The following is a 19,809-nucleotide window of genomic DNA, read 5'->3' on the forward strand; positions in this document are numbered from 1 at the left end:
TGCTTTTCTGCTGCCGTCTGATTTCTCTTTTGTGTTCTCTCGTCTAAATGAAACACATCGGAGACTGAAAATACAATTAGCTGTCCATGTTCTCCTTCATTTTTTAACTTCTGGAAGTAATTTTTTATAGGTACAATTGCTTTTACTTTGCCAGGAGAATGTGTGACCCCAGAGAGGGAGCTGGGCATAAATATCAAACACCTGAGCGCTAAAGAGCACTTAAGACCCGCACTGTTATCTTTACTGATTACCTTTGTCGGAGCTATGTTAGCTAGTGCCACCGGAGAATATGGCCCAGCAGGTGAGATTGTGCCCATCACAAGGTCATCTGTTTCCACAAATTCCTGTGTCCACGTAAGACACCGTCTGCCTTGGGCTCGCTCAGGCTCTCCTTAGAGCAGCCAGACTTGCACGTGCGTTGGGGCCGTAGAGACAAGGCTGCTGGGAAAATCACCCTCTTCCGTGTGGGTTTTCTGGGCGCCGGTACCTTCGTACACAGGGTAAATATTCAGGGCTTTTGCAGACGTGCTCCAGCTTGGTCCTGGACAGGCGGCTGTAGCCACCCCAGGTGTTTCTGCGCCTGGGACAGGGAGGCTTCTGAGAAACACCTAAAAGTCTTTGGGAAGCCCAAACTTGCTTTTGGAGGAAAAAGAAGCTGGAAGTATTGAACCACATTTCTCCTAACTTCTGGTTGTAAGGGTAAAGAAGCGTTTTATGCTTTGCAAGGGCTTAGGCCGTTCCTGTTGCGCTGTGTTCTGTTACTTCCAATATTGCACCACGGGATCCTTAGGAATTGCCATTTCAGTTTTTACTTTACTACTATCAAGGTCAAGAGAATGAAGCGAAACGTATTTGCTTCGTTTTATTTAGATTTTGAAAGGATTAAAATACTACTTTTGAAATCTTGTAAGGAGTTCTGTGAGGATTTATTTTTCTGTTCTTGCATGCTCACCAATTTGGATAGAATTGCATTGGAGCATCTCAGAATTTCTGCCAGACAAAAATTTTCATTTTCAATTAGTTTTTCTAAGAAACGTTGTTTGTACCTCGTTTCAGTGCAGACATGAGAAGATACAAACAGAAGCAACACAAAATTGTATAATCCAAATCGGCGAATCCTAGCAAAAGCATGCACTCTAATCTCTTAGAGATTCACAGTTAGTATAAGTAAAAAATATATATACAGTATATTAATAGGATGCTATGGTGTTTTACTATACAAAATAGAACTATGTGTGAATAAAATCCTGCTTATTTTTATAAAGAAGTTTTTGCTCAGTTGTTAGGATCACTGAGTAGTGTTCAAGAAAGGAATTGCTACCTCGGAAATTACAACTGGGCAATGTAGTTAATCGCATGCAGAGGTCCGTAATACCGTGAGCACCTGCAGTAATGAAGCCAGGTTCCTCTAGGCTTTGTGGCCGGTCCATGTTTGACGTGCGTGAGCAGCAGTGGGTGCCGGCAGGTCAGCCGGAGGGAGGTGGACCCAGCCGGCCTCCTCCTCCTCCACCTGACTCTGGATCTGTGCAGGATTTAACCCAGAGACCTCTGTGCCTTGCCTTAAGTGAACTGGGCAGAGGGATCGAAAGTATTACCTGGCTGCCCAGGTGGACGGGCAAAGACACACACGTTTGCACACAACATCATCTGCTAAGCCTCATTGCCTTTCAGGATCATGTTAGAATCAGAACTGAGGTGGAAAGAAGAGTGTTTTAAAGAGAAGTCGTGATTTTCCAGGGAGGCTTCAGCAGCAGTGGTGTCACTTAAACTTGGGTGATCAAGCAGAGATTGTTCCCTGATTGCCGATTAACGTCTGCAATAAACATAACTGCGGTTTGGTTAACTGGCGCGATCTCCTGGAATAGCGAGAAGCAGAGCTGTTCTCGGGTGACCGGTGATGTGGGAAAGTAGTATGTTATTGGTAGATTATATGCTCTTCCCCAAGGTAGATCTGTTGTCATTCCAACAAAGATATTTCTGTTTTCTTCTAAAAGGTGTATTCATTTTACTTAAATCCAGTGTACTTACATTCATAAAGAAAATCTTTAACAATTCCATGCCACTGATGAAGTCAGTTGGTATTAATTCCTAATATAATATTGAAACACTGTATAATAGGTTTTAATTATGCTTCCCATTCATCAAGTGCTATTTCCTAATATATTATGAAACGTATGTGAGCTTATTCCTTTTCTTTTTATTCATACCTCGTATTTATTGCAGCTACATAAGCTTTTGTATTCTGTAGCTCATTTCAATACTGGGCCCATTTAGACGTGGAGGAAAGGCACAAAAACCCCACAAGTTTTGTCTTACCAGGATCCCTCAGAGCAAAGCTGTCCCCATGGACATGCTCTTCAGAGATTCCCATGTGCAGTGAGCAAGGAAGAGGAGCCCAAAGCTTGCTGCCAAGGGTGAGCGTTTGCGTGATCGCTGCCACGCTGGGAACACTGAGTACCTGACAGGTTGATCTTTCCCCTCCACTTCTTGTTTTTGTGAACTCAGATGTCTGTTTTGAACATTTTTTTTTAAAATACAGCCAGTCACAGTTTTAAATTCCTCTTACACGTAGTACCCAAAGGGCACTGATGTCTTGGAACATCTTGTTCCAAACCTTTGTGTTTACTTTTTCTTACTTATTCTCAAGGGAAAATGTCACAGAGCAGTTGATCATGTCTCATGACCTTCTGTAATGATCATTCAAATTTAAAGCATTTAGAACAAAAACAGGAAAAAAAGCTGTAGGCTGTAATGCTGTATGGGATGGGGTATGGGTACTCCTACCCTAAGATATATTGTGTTAATTCTTTCGTATAGGTACTTATGGATAGAGGTGTGTCATACGGGTGCAGTTCCGGTTGTGGTGGGATAAGACAGGTTAGGATGGGAATAAATCCAACCTCTGTCTGCCCTAATCATTGGTTGTCATCATGTTCCCAGTCTCAGAGCGCTAAATGTTGGGGTCCCAGTGGGATATTACCTTGCAGGTGTGAGTGCTATGCCGGACAAAGATGGATTTACGTGTCTAGGTGCATTCGGCAGGGCTGCTGTTTCGGGATAGGCAAAAGAAACGTGTCTCAGTCCTCTTCGTGAGCAAGTGTCAGTACCGGAGAGCTAAAGCAGTGGTAATGCGAATGCTACCTGATCGTCTGGAGCTCGGGGCGAGGGTGGAGCGTGAGGAGTCTGCGGGACCCCTTTGCCCCCCCGCTGAGCTCCGACAGGGATCTTCTGCGCAGGTGAGGGCTCTCCAAAGGGTCCCTCCGTGAATGGGGAATACCTGTTACTGGCACCGTTCATGAAATAATACCAGTATAAAAAGGTGTTTTAAGAGAGTGTGAATGAAATGTGGCTCCTTATTAGAAACACAAAGAGGTGTGGAGCCGTTTGGACTCTTTTGGGCTTAATCCTACGGGCAGTGCGGGAGCAGGGAAGTACAGGTACCTCTGCAAGTCAGCAGACCTTCGTGCAGCTGGGATAGAGCTTCAACACCTACACTTAGGGAGCTTTGAAGAAAAAAATACAGCAGAAATGAACTGGACTCACTGAAACTAAAGAAAGAAGAGTTTCAGAGCAAGCAACTTCAAAGATCATGCCCCAAAAATGTGTTTGCCCCTTCTTTTGGGACACGAGTCCTGTGGCATTTGTGGTTGAGGCACAACGAAGCTGCTAATGAGCCCTGTGCCGTTTCCCCCTCCTGTCAAAGGCTGTAGCAATCAAAAATACTGCGTTTCTGCAGCCTGGTTTTGTCTCGATCATATTCTTCTTAGTTCTCTTCTAACTTGGCAGCAGTCACTGAGAACTAATTCAATTAAACACTTACAATTTGCAAACTGATTAAATCAAAACAAGTAGCTAAATAACCATCACAGTTTGCTAACTGGGTTTCAGTAGCACACAAAAGAGACCAAAGGCTGCTGTGCTGGTTTCCAGAGTTGTTTAAAATTTTATCTCTGGTTTAATAAGATTTCTGTCTTTATGCTATTTTTCTTTGGTGCTGGCAGATCTATTAATTTAATAACATAACGGAGATGGCCACGAAATGGAAGATGTTTGATATGAATTGCTATTATCATGATTATTGCTTAATATTGATGGAGTGACTGGAGCCCTCGGTCGGATCAGAATTGATAATGATGGTGACTGTGACATAAATACAGCTCCCTGCCCCAAAACGTTCTGCGTACTTTGGAGTTATTGTGGATTTTCTTCTCATACAAGTTAATCGTGTTTGGTATCTAGTGTAGAGAAGGAGAGCAGCGGTAGGGAAAGTGTATATCCATGTGCGCATACATATGTATGCGTTTCCGTTCACTTGAAATTCTATGCATGGATCAAATCCAACACAAAAAATAACCCTTTCTGTCCCTGCTTTTTAGAAAAATTCAGTGATGTGTGAATTGTTTCTAATGGGAAATAAGAGATATATTTCTGATTTTTTTTATGTTCAAAAATCCTCCTTTGCTCAAGAAACAGGGCATATACAATGTTTAATGGATGAACAGAGTTTCATCAGAGAGCTGTCTGCATCAGCTTCTCCCACTAGCAGAACCAACACTATTTATGTATTTGTTTACTTCCTTACTTCGTTTCTTTAAATATTGGTGGGTTTTTACTTTCTGTGGTTTTTAACGTTTGATGTGTCTTAATAATCAGCAAGTTTGAACTGTATAAATACCTGTCAGGTTTATCCATATAAAAGTCTGTTCCATTATTTCTTCTTCCTGTTTTAAAATACACAGAGAACTATAGAAGTATTTGTTACTGTAGGAGCAGATTTCCTTTGGTCATATTGAGCAGTGATTTAATCCGTGGATAGATATAGACTTCCGCTCAGAAGAATAGGGACTGATTCTGGATTCAGATTTTTCATACTGAGGCTGGGGGTCTGAGGACATAACCTGTACAATTCTCCTGGTAAAAGTTAAGAGCAGGGTAATGAATCTGGTTTTTCTGTCATTTCTTGTGTGTGCATGAAAATGTGTACCTGTAAATACAAATAAACTTCATGGTCGTGCTCCCTAGTGTTTGCAGAATCATTCTGCAAAGCAAAATTTATAATGTTTCTGATATTTTTAAAAGGGCTGTAAAGAAGCTGCAGGAAGAAGTTTCTTCATTATCTTTATCATCAATTTACACTTAAAAACTACAGGATTTTGTTTCAAACTTAACATAGGAGAAATTGGCTTAAGCTAGGAGTAGCTGTGGATCGTGCCCTTGAATCCCACATTTGCAGCACTTTCTTTGCCAAATGTTACCCTTAGTTCTTTACAGTATGAATAATTTGACGGTTTAACATTCACTGAGCAAAATTCTCCCCTTCTTTTTGCCTCATGTGGTCAATTATTCCTGGCAAAGTCTTTGCAATATGCAACATTTTGAACTCTCTACAGATAAGGCGAGCATATTTTACTGTCGAAAGGGGTGAGCTAGCGGGTATCAGGACCTCCACCCTTAACAAACTGCTTAATTTCGCACTGCTTAAACACACACATATGTGGCTTCTGGAGATGCCCTATATTCGTGGGCACTTTGACCTGAGCAACTCTGCAAGGTGTTGCTGTGTTTGGAGAGGGACGCGAGGACGGGAGCGAAGCTGGCAGCGGGCGAGGGCTCAGCGCCGTTGTGCGATGGAGAGCAGCGCCTAAGGTGACCAGCGCTGCAGGATATCTCAAGATAGCTGGATGCTCCTGAGCGAGGTGGATGGGAACCACCTTTCTGAGTCTCGGTCTGTCCCCTGCCACTACCACCTTCTACATGAACCTAAGAGGGGCGTAAAGAAAGCTGCTTGCTTGCTTTGGGCCAGCAGTTTTGCATTAGAGGTCTGCCACTCGGCTGGAAAATGTTTCGGGGTCTCCAAATTAAAGTCATCGCTACCTAACTAGCGGCAGTCTGACAATCTGCCTGACAAAGACTTCACCGTTTTTAAGCTGTCACAGTTAAATGTTATTACGTTTCTCTGTCTCTCCGATTTGGTCCCCAAATTGATTTCTGCGGCTTCGAAGGGTTCAGACATCAGGAGCGTCGCCTTTGGATGCTCTGTGACAGACGGGAGACAGAGGAGCCAGATGTTGCCACTGGAGAAAATATTTTTTTCGTTGCTTGGCAGCTGGGCCTGGCGACTGCTTCGCACCGAAGACAAGCGATCTGCTCCGGCACCGTTAAAGGGATCAACCGTTCTGTCACAGTGCATTTAGCTCAGCGGCTTAAAATTCCTTTGCAGCTAAATGTACGTTAAAATGTGCTGCAACTGCGTGCCAGCCCTCCGTGGGAACTGCTGGCACCTTTGGGACTGTGGCAGGGCAGCGGTGCCGCCAGCCCTCCTGGTCCTCACGCTCATCCCACCTCGTGGACGGGAAGGCTGAGACCCGAAAAGGGTGAAATAGCAGCAAAATTACTGATGGATGAGTTGCATCCGTAGTGATGCAGTGGGGGAACAGAGGTGGTAGAGCTGATGGCTGCACTGCCAGACCAAGCGCGTCTTCGTTACCATCCACCGATGAAACCTGCGGCAGAGGTGACATCGGAGACAGCAAGTACCAGCCATCCCCAGGAGCTCAGCGGCAGTGAAAGCCAAGTAGTAAGTTTAAGTGCTTACTTCGGCTAACCCAGTGCGTAAAATTGCCCTGTGGTATTTCTGTATGGCATTTCACAGCAAGGATGAAGGAAGAGCAGGGTGGTTAAGCTGGATTTTAACATGGTGTTTGCAAAGTGCGAAAACCTCCTGATCGTGTATTCAATTAGCTGAAGTTTGTAGAGCACCACGGAGGCTGAAAGCTCCCGAGATACGAGTGCTGCGGCTGTAGGGATGAGCTGTGCGCTTGAAACCGAGAGCGGAGGGAAAGTAAGATTTTTCTCTCATTTTGCAACACGAAGCAGCAGTGCAGGGTAAAGTAGTGTTGCTTTGAAAACATGCCGAATGTTCAGAAAATTTATCCGAGATGGGAAAATAAACGTTAATGAGATCTAGAAGCATCTCACAGAGGAATCAAACGTGCAGTTTGAAAGAACCAGAAAGTGAAATCAGCATGACTGTCACCACTGTTTAGAAAAGTGTCCTCTAGAAACAATGTTTATAACCTTTAAATATATTACTTCTGGAGAAGGCCACAGAGAAAGAGATCTTTAACCTTTAAATCTATTACTTACAGGGAAGGATAGAAACGGGCATTGAGCATAACCTTTAAAAGGAGAAAATTTGCTGATAGCTTGTAAGTCAATACCTTCTGTTTCTCACTTTCAATTATAGACGTTGCCGAAACCAGAGCTGTTTGGGGGTCGTTCTCGTAGGAAATACCCCTTGTGCCGATCCCCCTGGAAGAGGTGTCGTTATCAAGGGGCCACCAGCTTTCTGCCCGTTCCCTGGAATAGCAGGATAATTTAATCACACTTTCAGAGTGTTGTCCAGATCTGATACCTCACCGCTGAGCACACACAAACTCTCAGAGGTTGCGGTGTCAAAGCTGGGTAGATTCATTATGTTATGGGATCTGATTAAACCTTGTTTAAGCTGATGAATGTTCCAGCCACCTTTTCATTTAAGATAAATTTAGAGATACTATTAAGCCACTTAATGCACCCAGGCAACACGCAGAAGAGAAGCTCTGGGCAGTTATTTCTTAATGATAGAGACTCGGTGGCTTCTGAATGGTGTAGCGCGAGAGGTTTACCCAGAGACCAATAAAGCAAATTAATGAGCTATGACACTGATTAGTAGAGCTATATGGTCCTGGCTATCTCGGAGAGAAACAATAAAAAGACTAGGAAAGGAGAAAAACAAGGTCATAAGGAATCAGCAGTCATAGAAGAGCGGATGAGGTGTCCTACCTGCCCTGCTCTGCCCCTCTGCCGGCTTCGAATGACCAGGAGGAAGGTGCTGCTGGGCTGAAACACTGGTAGTTTGTTTTCCATGGTTGGGGAAATGCGATTTTGTGTGTCGTTGGAAATAAACAAAGATACCGGGTTAAAATACCGATATCCTTTCTAATGGGAGCAAACTGCAAAGCCTGAGCTTCTAGCACCTGCTTGAGTCCAGCTTTACTGACCACAAAGGGATGTTAGTGTTAGCAAAATATTTAGCTCGCTGACCTGGGAAAATATGAGCTGTTATACATGTTGTAACTGCTCTATCCAGTAACTTCCTACCAGGAAGAAAGTTATTAAAATTGCTGCTAGCATTGCTGGAGGCGAGGCGCAGCCTCCAAGGCCACTGGCTGCCGGGCCGTGTCGTGCCGTGCCGGCGCGCGGTGCAGGATGCGCCTCCATGACGCCGCGGCAGCGTGTCCACAGCTGCGGGTGTCCCCGGCAATTCCAGTCCCTGGATTTCCGGCTCGGTGCCCAGGATTATGTGAGTAATTCATTATAGTTCTTCATGTGCAACTTTTGATTTTTTTTCCCTGTATTTTGAAATGCAGGAGTCCATTTTTACAAAATGCACAGTGTCTTTCTATTGCATTTGTATTTTTATAGTTTAACTTTTCATCTTTGGGTTAGTTAACAGTGATGGTATCAAGAAAATATTAAATATTAAAAAAAAAAATCTCAAAGAACAGACCTGATAACCACTTCTAGATCATGCGTAAAATAAGTTCCAGGATATTAAAAAAAATTGTCCTCAATCATGAAAATTTCATCTGAAGATTTTTTTTAGTTTGCACAGTTTGGTAAAGGACTGAGGAGAGATGTTCCCAGGGCCCCGCGTGTTCGTACCTAACGTTAGTGAAGCTTCTCTGATCGGAAGATCTCCCTTCGGCGCGACGTACCCAGAGTGATGGTTTCAGTCAGGGTGGATTTGGGCTTTTTGCTTGAGATGCATGTTATGGGATTTTTTTGATTGGGAGGCTTCTAGTGCAGTGAGAGGTTAAAAGTTTACTGCTGGGTTAGGGTGATGCTAAACAATTTTCACCTGAGGGTGTTGTACTTAAATGCACCTGAGCTTGGGAGGGTGTTTCAGCTGCATGCAGTGGTGGGGCTGGAGGTGAGTGGGCTCCTGCCTGGTTTTCTTCAAAAATCTAATATTTAAACGGTCAGTAAAACCCGTCAGCCTTGAACAGGCCTATCCCACGTCTTCCCGTAGTAAGACTGCGGCGATAAGGAGGGTGAGTCGCGGCGCGGCGGTGGGCGCGAGCAGCGGTGCTGCAGCTGGGGAGCTGGGCTGTACGTTTCCTAAGGATTTACGTGCTGCGATGGGGTAAGTGCTTGCGTGCTGCATATTCATTACATTGTGTGTTCCTGCTTCCTAAACCAGCTTTTCATGGTCGTGCCTCTTTACATAAGCCATTTAGTAGCCCTGCAGACTTTACTAGGTGCAATGGGTGCTGTGGCTATCGTCCGCTGCGGCACCTTCGCGGCTGTCCCAGGGCCAGGGGCTGGCTCTCCCCTTGCGTTTTGGGTGATGTTGTGGATTATACGTGTGGGTGCAGCAGGCTTCGGCTCAGGCGTGCTGGCGTTCATCCCGTTGCCTTTATCCGCCAAACCGCGAGGGAGCCGCGTCTTCCCGTGCCGGCACGGAGGGACCCTCGTGTGGCTGCCGTGTCCTCAGGCTGTCGTGGTTCAGCAAACGAGCAGGCATTTGTCACCTTAAAGACTCTTAAAATCAATGGAAACGCTCCTGTTAACTATAATGGAAGTTCAATGGGATCCTTTGGGAGCAGACCCTGTTTCCTAAACGGGGCGGCTGTGTGACAAAAGATAAATGAGTTGCACAAACACCAGTGCTGCTTCAGCTGCCTCCAAAAGTGCTGCTTAAGCAAGTAGGAGGTACGCTAAAAATAAAGATGTTCAGCCTGTGGCTGGTCTTAAAAGGCTCCAAGTTCCTCCAGCGTAAGTGGTGTACCCAGGGTAGGACCTCCCTCCCCGGGCCCACACGTGTCTCGGGGTGCTGTGGGCAAGGAGAGCATCCAGAGGCCATTGCCCCGTTGGGTTGCAGTGGAGGAAAACCAGTGAAAGGCTCCGATCATGGAAAGGGTGATGGAGTGGGATAGTTTAGCTTAAGGAAAGAGAAGTGCTCGGATGCCAAGTGCTAAGACTTTCCCCCACATGTGTTTTTTATATGTTAACCAATTTCATCAACACATGATTAACTGGACAACTTCCAAGACAAATGAAATGTAAAATATCATACATTCCTGAATTGCTCAAAGGCCATTAATATATATAAATAGATATCAGTCTTGATTAGAATTTCTTTGGTTTTGGTGATTTTGTCTTTCCAAGCTGTGCTTCCCCCCTCTCCCTGCCTTGCTGTTACTTATGATTTGCCGGGTCCAAGTTCCGGATGCTCCAGTCGGATCAGGGCCTTTCCTGAGATGCTGCATAAACATACAAACCAAAATGACTTAATTGCACACAGAAAACATCCAGGAGTTTTCTAAACTGTCTGAAAAGAAAAAACTGTGATGTTTTCTTCTTTTTTTTTCTTTAAATTAAAAATGGAACAAAATATCCTCAGAAATAGAAGAAAGGAGGGCAAAACTAACTTTTGCAAGCACTAGTATATTATTCTTTCATGTACTTTCTGCTGAACTATATAAGACGCCACAAAGAATTTAGTCTGCAAAATAGAAGGCATAAAAATAAAAAAAAAAAATCCCCCAAACTTCAATAGATGCTGGCATGCAATACTACCTGCAGTATTTAGCAAGCCACATAAGTATCTGGCAAAGATTTTCTTTTTTAAGAAGCCTGAAGAAGTCTTTAAATTTACAAAATGTAAAAAAATTTACTGTGAAACAACTTGGTGAGAAAATGTTGAGAAAGAAAATAAAAACCTCTTTCTGCATAAAAAGAAGATGAGAAAAACACAGGATATCATGCATTCATTTCCATATCCTATGGTATAAAGATATCTAGAGTTCTTCAAACTTCTCATGTCTGAAAAAAAGAATGGGTTTATTGTGCCTTCTGCTTCTTTGTGCCGAGCTATTGCTGTAGTTTTTATTATATAATCTTCCAAAAATTAAGTAATTTAGTGCTGCTGAAAAGAGGCAAGCTGAAGGTCTAACGTTACTACTTTCCTGAAGTATAGCAGTTCCAATTCGTTTTCTTTCCCACAACCTTGTGTTAAATAAGCCCTGGCACCCTTTGATTTTCCTCCCTGGTGAAGGTGACGGTGAAGGTGGTCTTTGGGGTGGCTCCTGTTGCTGGCGGTGGCTGTGCCTTGGGTGCTGCTGGGCCAACTCCTCCCCGCCGGTAGGGCTGCAGCCTCATACTGGGCTATCCCACTCCTTCGCGCTGTAAAAAACTGCCAACTTCACTCACCCAGTTACTGCTCGGTCCGGAGAGAAGACTCACTGGACCCGCTCTGTTGACCTAGGCTGGGTTTCAGCTGTTGGTCACGGAGAAGAAATTCCATAAATTCCTGGTGCACCACCACGTTGAATCTCCCAGGCACTGCAGCTCGCTCTTCTGCACTCCACCAGCTCCGCAGGAGCTCATATCTCTTCTCGGTTAAGTGCGGTAGTGTTGCCCAGCCCGGAGGCAGAGTTATTTTGGTCTTTGCTGGGTTGTCGCGGTGCTGGGAGGCAGCTCACCGGCACCGCTCGGCACTCGGAGCCGCTTCCCGGGAAGCTGGGTTGATGCTCTTCCAAGCGCTCTGCAGGCGCATAAATGGCTTCAGACTATCCCAAAGAGATGCTTTACCTCGGGATGGTCTTTGTGTTTTCAGATGTTCTTTAAAAGTGTAGCATATTTGTGAAACTGCCCCTCTTTATGCTAGTGGAAGTGCTCGGATTGTGCAGATCACTCTGCTGTTCTAATATTTACTTTCACGCCCTTAACGGATCCTTATCCTTTTGCAATTAGGTGGTTAGACTGACAAAATAATTTATAATCATAACAGCCATGGCAACGCAAATCTGTTCCTAAATATATTTCTCCTTAATTTGATGTGTTGTGGTAAACAGTTTATTCATTTATAAATAAATTCCTTGAAAATTACCGGCATAACATTAGTCCCAATAAGCACAGCATTGTTTTTAATATCAGACAAAGCGGCTGACTTCAGCAGAACCGCCTCCCTTCCAGTAAAAATGTTTAAACTGGTAAAAAGAAGCAACGCTTGTAATTACAAACAGGTTGCTAGGGAATCTGTGTTTTAATCCCAGCTGTCCTGACAGGAAAAGGTTTAATTCTGGGGGTTTGTTCCAGCTGTCTATGGCATTACCCTATCTGCTCTCCAAAATTTGCAGCTTGATAAGCAATTATTGCATTTTAAAGTTATAAAAATTTTAAGAATCTTTTAAAATCTTTTTTCAGTGTTTGGTTCCTGATCCCTGTTAAAATCTGGCCTTGAATAATGGGTTTTACGGCCTTCTGAAAGTGCATGTTTGAGTCAGCAGGTGCAAGACATGATTTCAAAGTTTCTCCTTTATTCCTCTTTTTCATGTGAAACGGAGCTCTTTCAAAGCATTAATTCTGTCTATGAGTGCACTGTTATCTTATTTACCATGGCCTGATAAGTGACTTGCTCTTCCTAATGTAGCTGTAGAGTACGAAATCTAATGCCTGATCTGTAAATATATGTAGTGTTTAAATCTGTCCTTTGCTTGTCTTCCCTTCTGATAGCTCCTCTTCTGCTCATAACAATATTTGCTTGAGTAATTTACTTTGTATTGAAGCTTTTATCTCTGGGTTCCCTGCTTGCGAGCTTTGGTTCATTTCTCCTGCTTCGTGCGTGCCCTATTTTGTTGCCACCTCTTTGAATACTGCCTAGCATCACGTGCGGAGGCTCATTTGGGCTGACACCTTATCTACCACGATCCTTTAGTATGAGAAGAGGGAACGTGAAGGACGCTGCTGCTGGTGCAAGTCCCTAGAAAGGAGAGGACCTGGTGGCTGCCGGCTCGCTTGAAGCTCCCCCTTAACATCTGGCAGCCGGAGGCTGAGCACCCGTATTTACAAACAGCCAGATGTGTTTTGGAAAGGGCGTTTTGAAAAGTGGAGAATGACCCAGAACGTAGGTTAGAGCGTGGCAAACGCGAACCCCTCTCGGGCTGTCGCTGCGGGCGCTTTTGGTGGATCTTGAGCAATCCAGGTCCCGTCCAGCATCCAGGATAGCTTTCCTGCTTCCACTCTACTGCATAGACTCTGCTGTCAGGGGAAATACTCCCTCTGTGTGCACCTTAACAAATGTACGGACTAGTTCATTTTTAGCTCGTTACTGAGGAAACAGCTGATGGGAGTTAACAACGGAGATGACAGAAGACTGACATCTCCCACAGCCCTCCGAGGAGGCCTCCGCACAAAGCGGCTTCGCGGGAGGGGTTTGTGCTCGTCCCCTTCCCCATGCCACCGGCCGGGAGGGCCACCAGCCTCGCGGCAGAGCAAGGAGCTGGAGGCCAGCGTTTCTCCAGCACCGGCCTGGGCCGCCGGCTCAGAGCTTGGTTCCCCCAGGCACTTTCATCTCAGAAATTTCTAAACGAACTACGCTGACTATTTTGAAACCGCTTTCTTTGTGAATGTCTCCTCTGAATTAAATTTGAAAGATGCATTCATAAGTTTAATCCATTTTGATAGTTTTTTGATTCAGTTTTCCATGTCTTTTATGACCACAGGCATTATCTGGTAGAAACCAGATCATAAATGTAGGCATCTGAAGTTTCACCATAGAAGTGCTTACCCAGTATGAAACAGAAATAATCCTGGGTGATTTTTTGGGTGAATTTCAGCCAGCCTAAATATTGCATATAATCAAATTACAAAGTAACATGGGTTTTTTTCAGATTTCTTGAATGAGTTTGAGGAAGCAACAAACTTCTGGTTTGTGAGCAGACAGGAAGAGAAATGACTCACTGTGAATAATTCACTCATTGCTCCTTCTAGTTCACTCTGTTTTAATTTTGCAATCCTGCCAGATTTTATTCCACATTACTTCCTTTGGTTTTTTTGTTATTTAGTCCTCTGTACGCTAATGCCTTCACTGTAACTGTTTTGACAGGGGAACATCGTGCAATTAAAAAAAAAACCAAAGACCAGCAGGGTTGTAGAGGAGAGTAGCACTGCTGTTACAGCTGAGGAGACAGATAATGCAGAACACGCTAACGCAGGCAAGGCCAAAGGGGAAAGACCCCAGGACAACCACAACGGTGGTCAGACTTCAGCACTCTGGTGCAAGCAAATAAGGATGCTTTTGAGTGTGTGTTTTTCTGCAGACCAAAGAAGAGCAGCCTGTGATTGCAAAAATGGTCTGCCTTTTCATAAATAGGTTTTCATCTTCCAAAAGCTGCTTCCAAGTGGAATAAGGGAGGTGCAATTTTCATGAGAAATTACAGTTCCTTTAACACCTTGCAAAGTTGCTGAGTGCACACGGAAAGTTTCTTCTCCTTCAAGATGCCAAGCCTTCAAAACTGGGCGGTTGAGGTATCAGGGATGGAGCTTGTGGATTACCACCAGTTCAACAATTAATTGCCACGAACAAATAAATATAGCATAAAATTATTGATAAAATTTCAGGTGTAATATAGATACTTTTAAGCTGGCTTTAGAGTGAAGGGTTTCCTCTACATTCCCATGGCCATAAAAGCCTCTTCTGCACGTTTCCTTTAAGCAGACAGCCAGGGCTAACTTGCCCAGCTTTATACGCCACTTTTATATTTGGCCCTATGGCTTTTAGAGGGGAAACACATAACATGCAAATTAATGCAATTTTTTGTAATCCCAGGTATTTATGTAGATTTCTTTGGCTAAAGTCCAATAAGTAAAACTGGTAGCCTTGAATGACCTTATTTAAAAAAAAAAAAAAAAAAAAAAAAAGTCTCTCTTATTCAGTGTGACTGGTTTGTGGGAGAAATTACTATAATCTTCTAAAATCGTTATCCATAGGACGCACGTAGACACTCCTGAAACAGTCGACCTTTGATGAACTCCTGTAAAAAGCCAGGTTTTTCTGATGGAAACTTGGCACCTCCCATTGAATAGATATGCAAAACTTCAAAATTGCAGCCAAATGGCAGCTCGTAGAGGAGTGGTCTCCTGCAGTGACCCTCTTCCACGGTGTCACGGAGGGAGGGCTTGCGTTCCCGCAGGCTCAGGTGAAGGGATGCTCTATGGGCTGCTGTGTTTGATGGCTTTAGTAGAGGAATTGATATGGGGGGAAAAAAGGAAATCCTTGTGTTGTCCATGAGATTACTACCCTGACAACCCTTGGGGTAAAAGAGTTTCCCGTTCAGGAAGGTGAGGCTGACGTTTGGCTGCGTATGGGACTTCAGAAGACACGTTCAGTCGTCTTTGAGAATGGTATTGCACTTCCCTTCCTCAATGTGGTGCGAGAAAAACAAGAGAGCAGATTGAAGCACATTGATCCAAACGGTGTGATTACGGGTCCGTGACATTTGGCTGGTGACTGCAGTAAATCTGGAGCGCGGGCGTTTTTCCAGGAGCATGCCATGGATATCATTTCGGTCGTCTGCTGTGGTCACGCGCGCGCTCTCGCTGTTTCTCTAGGCAGATAACGAATGTGGTGAAACAAGTCGGTGCTATTTGCCACTTTGTTTTTGAAGTGATCACTGGAATATAAACTAGAGGAGCTCAGATGGTGAGACCACACAGTAACGTATGGGAAGTGAGATTGGAGATACTGTGAGACCAAGGTCTTGAGTCTGGAGGCTGCAGTAGACCTTCTGAAGCATGATTATCTGAAAAAATGTGGGCAGCAGGAAAGATTTTCCTCTTCAGACTTAGACGTGTGTATTTGAGTGGCGCACCGGTTGAAGTGAAAAGAAAGCAAAGCTCTTTTGAAAGAACGCGCTAGCTCCGCGGTGAAAAATACCTGACTAATAACAATTAACTTCTATGAAGTGCTTCTCATCTTCAAAGTGCCTAACAAATGCGAACTAATTAATCCCTGCAGTTCCCCCGTGAGACGTTAGTGCGGTTTCATACATGGGAAGCAATTAGCTTTGCAAAAGTGCTGCCTCAACACTGAACCCCTTTAGAAAGATGATGCTATCTGCTTCCTCTGATACCAATTTAGGAATAACGAGGTGGTGGGGAAAGACCCAGTCAGCTTGATTGCTGGCTTCCAGGGGCCAGTCTAAGAGTGCTGGTTTTGAGGGAGAATGGGAGAAATTTCTGATTCGCCTCCAAGGCCTACATGGTTGAGCGTCCTCAAGGTGCTATATGCGCTGTCTCTGTAGCAATCTATATAATGTTACAAGGCCATCTGGCTCCACAAACCTGTTGGAAATGGTTACAGGCCATCAGAGGCTGGAAGCCAACATTTGGCAGTATGGTCCAGTATTTTTTCTTTGCTCAATCATGCACAAGCACGCAGAAATAAATGGAGCCAGAAGGATGTGATCATATTTAAAAAGAAGACTCCTCCCATCCTCGTTGCAATGGCTTTGGCTTCCTTCCCGCTGCCGTACCTTTTTGCCTTATATTAAGTGTGAGGATGGAGAACTAGTTACCTAGGTCTTGCAAGGTTGTAGTCAGGTCATGTAGAGGTAGCTGAGCTTTTTATGCACCATTTTGAGTTTCCCTGCACGTGAACAAGAGGGGACATTGCAGAGAGCTTGATCATGCAGTTAAGGTACTTGACTGCTTCCCTGGGGAGCTGATTTTATTCCTGCCACAGGGTCCTTGTGTGATCCTGGGCTGGGCAGTCTTTGAGGTGTGACCACAGCAGTTGCCTTCCTCGTTTCCTGGTGAACAGCTTAGACTCTGAGTTCTGATTTTCAAAAGTGTTTAGCAGACACAATTACAAAGTCAATGGAAGCTGTGTCTTGAATGAATAAAGGACTCTATGCAGCTAAAACTGGAACAAAATTGTTAAGGAATTGCATAGTAAGCATCATAAAGCACCCCAAATTAGTGGAGCTTAATCTTTCCAAATCCAATGTGAGAAGGGGATAATGTCATCCTTTTCACAGGAGTGTTGTGAAAATAAACTCATAAATGAACATATAAATTAAATTCATTAGTGTTTGCAAAGTGCTTATGCTGCAAAAATCCCAAGAGGAACTTAGAAATTTTATTTTCTGACCAGGATTGAAAAGTAAATTGTGTCTGAACAACAGAAAGAAAGCAAACTAATGACTATCTTGTAGTTAAATAAATCACATAGATTCTGTGCAGTAAGGTGTGGATCTGAAGCTGCTGAAATCTGTGTGATGGGGACTCAGCAAAAGCTGCCCAGCATTTCCTCACTTTTGGGTCTTGACCTTGCAAGGTGATATTTCAGCCTTGGGCTGCAATTAGGGCAAGCACGCAGGCCAAGAGGCCTGAAAATGCTGCAAGCCTTCAAGTATGGATACCTTCTCCATTTTCCATTTGCTTTTCTTTCCCTTGGCAAACTTTCTCCTTCCAGTCCCTGTGCCTTATATTCTCTCCACCTTCTCTGAATCCACTGATTTACAGGTCTAACATACATCTGTGTTTGGTCTTGTGGTTACTCATCTCCTCAGGTTCCTTATCGATGTCTTTTTGTCAAAGTGCAATACTTTCTCCTCTTTCCCTATGGACATCCCTGTATCTTACGAACTCGGTGTCCTCCTTTTTTGTGTCTTTCTCTTAGTCCCACTGGCTTGCAGTGTGGCTGGGATCTCTTGTAAAACAGATACTCATATACGTGGATGTAATTGCTACCTGACTCATAAATAGGTTGGATTTCTGTGATGATTTCTGAGTTGGCAAAAAATTGGATGGCTTTCCATTCAACGTGGATGAAGTTGGTTTGGAACAGCAAAGGCACGTCGCTGATACAAACACCACCTCCTGTCACATCTCACAGCCCTGCTCACGCGATCATGACTATTGTAGCTCTTCCGTGCAGGGGGGGCCCATTCCAGAGAATACATATTTTTTTTTTAACTTGACCAAAGTAACATTTTGTGTGTTTTGGTCCTGGAAGCAGATGAAAACTTTTAATTGGAATTTTCTGCAACAGTTCACTGGAGGCAGTTATCTTCCCTGTTAATGAAGATAATTCAATTCCACAGATTTCACCCGCTTCGGAATTCTGTGTTGCACAAGTTTCATTGTCTTGTCTAAAGAGTTGTTGCTCCTCCAATTCTTCCATCCAACAGATTCCTTTTAATCTAGAAAGTCGCATTTTTCTGCTTGTTGTCTTTCTCTTTACCTTCCATTCAAAGATTACTGCTCCCCCTTCAATATCCTGGAACAAACTGGAACTGCATATTCATAAGTTTATTTTCAGCACCAGTGTTCTGCAGCTCTCCTTACATTAATTATGCTCAGCTTCTCTGTAGAAGTTTTCAGAAGTTTTCAGCTGTTTAGGAAGCTTGTGAAAATTCCTGTGTGCCACAGTTGAGTGCAGAGCCTAAATACGCTTTGTGTTGTAGAAGAAGTCAAAGCATCATTGCACTGAAGTCCCAACATGCCATCTCCTGGTACTTGCCTTGAAGAGGAGCAGAAACCAAACCAGATGGAGAGCAGGGCTAGAGATGGCACTTGCCAGACCAGCTGTTAGGCTGCACGAAGGATGCAAAACTGTACTCGGAAAAAATTATTTTCCAGGTTGTTGGTCCAGGCTATCTCTACTTCTCAGGTAAAGATTTACCCTGCCTGGAAAAAGGCCTGGCAGGACTATTCATTTTCCTGTTTACTCTTCGCGATTGCTTTGTTGTAAAAAAACATTCGGGAGGCAGCAGCGTGCCGCCTCGTTTTGCTGCCGGCACGCGGGGGCCCTCGCTGCGCCCGTGGTGCCAGGCAGCCTTCGCGTGCATCATCTGCTGGGCTTAAGTCTCTGGAATTGACTGAGAATCACGATTAATTGAAGGAAGCAAATCCCTTGGGTGCCGGGAGGACATTTCCATTCAGATGCAAGAGAATTAAATTGAGTTGGCTCAACCAAATAAGACTGGCCAGAAGCTTATGAATAAGTTAGGTGTTTTCTTCCCTTAGGTCTGCCCCAAATCCTTTCAGGGTGGTGGGAGTGTTTCTGCCGACTTCAGGGAGCACCGACCCCTGCCCTAGGGAAGAGTGGAACAATGGCTATTGTTTTATCGTTCTTAGATGCTCTTTATTGTCTCCCTAGCTAGATTGCTCCTCATTTATCCCTCACAGGTTGGGAATTTTTAGAAATTGTGGTATTTTCGCTGTTGAAGGATGTTAGTCGTGCTGATGGAAAGAGTATTGTATCTAGAAAGCGGTCTTCCAGAAACGTCACTTCTGTGAAGGACACTTTAATGGCAATCCCATATTTTTACGTGTTTAAAGATAGCCAGCAGTTATTGGAAAATAGGATGCCTCTGAGCAGAGGGGCAGTTTCCATTCTGCAGGTTTGTATTTGAGAAGTCCCAACTGGAAAGCTGTCACCAGCAGTTTGTATGACCAGGGACAGCCTGGATCTATAGGACAAGAAAACAACCAGGCTTGTGCACAGGCAGGCTGAGAGGGTTAAAAGAAAATGCTTATTGTGAAAAGCTTATGTGGGTCATTCTCAGAATTATAAAGATCTGAATAAAGTTAAAAAAATTCCTAATGCAAGCTCTTGGATCATTATGGCTTTCTTCTTCTCTTGACCCGTGAGGTTAGGTACGAGGATATGTAAATCTCCTAGATAGAGCAGTTGGCTGTGAAGATGCTGCATTACGCAAAGTCCTTCTCGGTGCCCACCACCAACATGGCATGCGGGGAGCTGCTGCCAGCAGAAGAGCAAGCAGCCTCTGCGGAGATAGCTATGGATTATGCTTCCCAGCATTTTCTCCTTCCTTATTTATTTTGAAAGATGTTATCTAAGCTCTTATTGAATTTGTTAATTACATTAAAAAAAAAAAAAGTATTAAAGAAGAAGATTGACAAGCATGTTGCTTCCGAGGAACCATGATTTAATCATGCCAGGAAGCGATTTGT

General features: G+C 44.1%; 1 protein-coding gene across 4 annotated transcripts in view; it reads left to right on the forward strand.

Annotated features, from left to right (window-relative positions):
• LOC135324656 (netrin receptor DCC) overlaps positions 1-19,809 on the forward strand; it is a 547,074-nt gene that overhangs the window by 398,745 nt on the left and 128,520 nt on the right. The window lies entirely within an intron of this gene.

This window comes from Dromaius novaehollandiae, chromosome Z, assembly GCF_036370855.1.
Source record: "Dromaius novaehollandiae isolate bDroNov1 chromosome Z, bDroNov1.hap1, whole genome shotgun sequence".
Lineage (NCBI taxonomy): Eukaryota > Metazoa > Chordata > Aves > Casuariiformes > Dromaiidae > Dromaius > Dromaius novaehollandiae.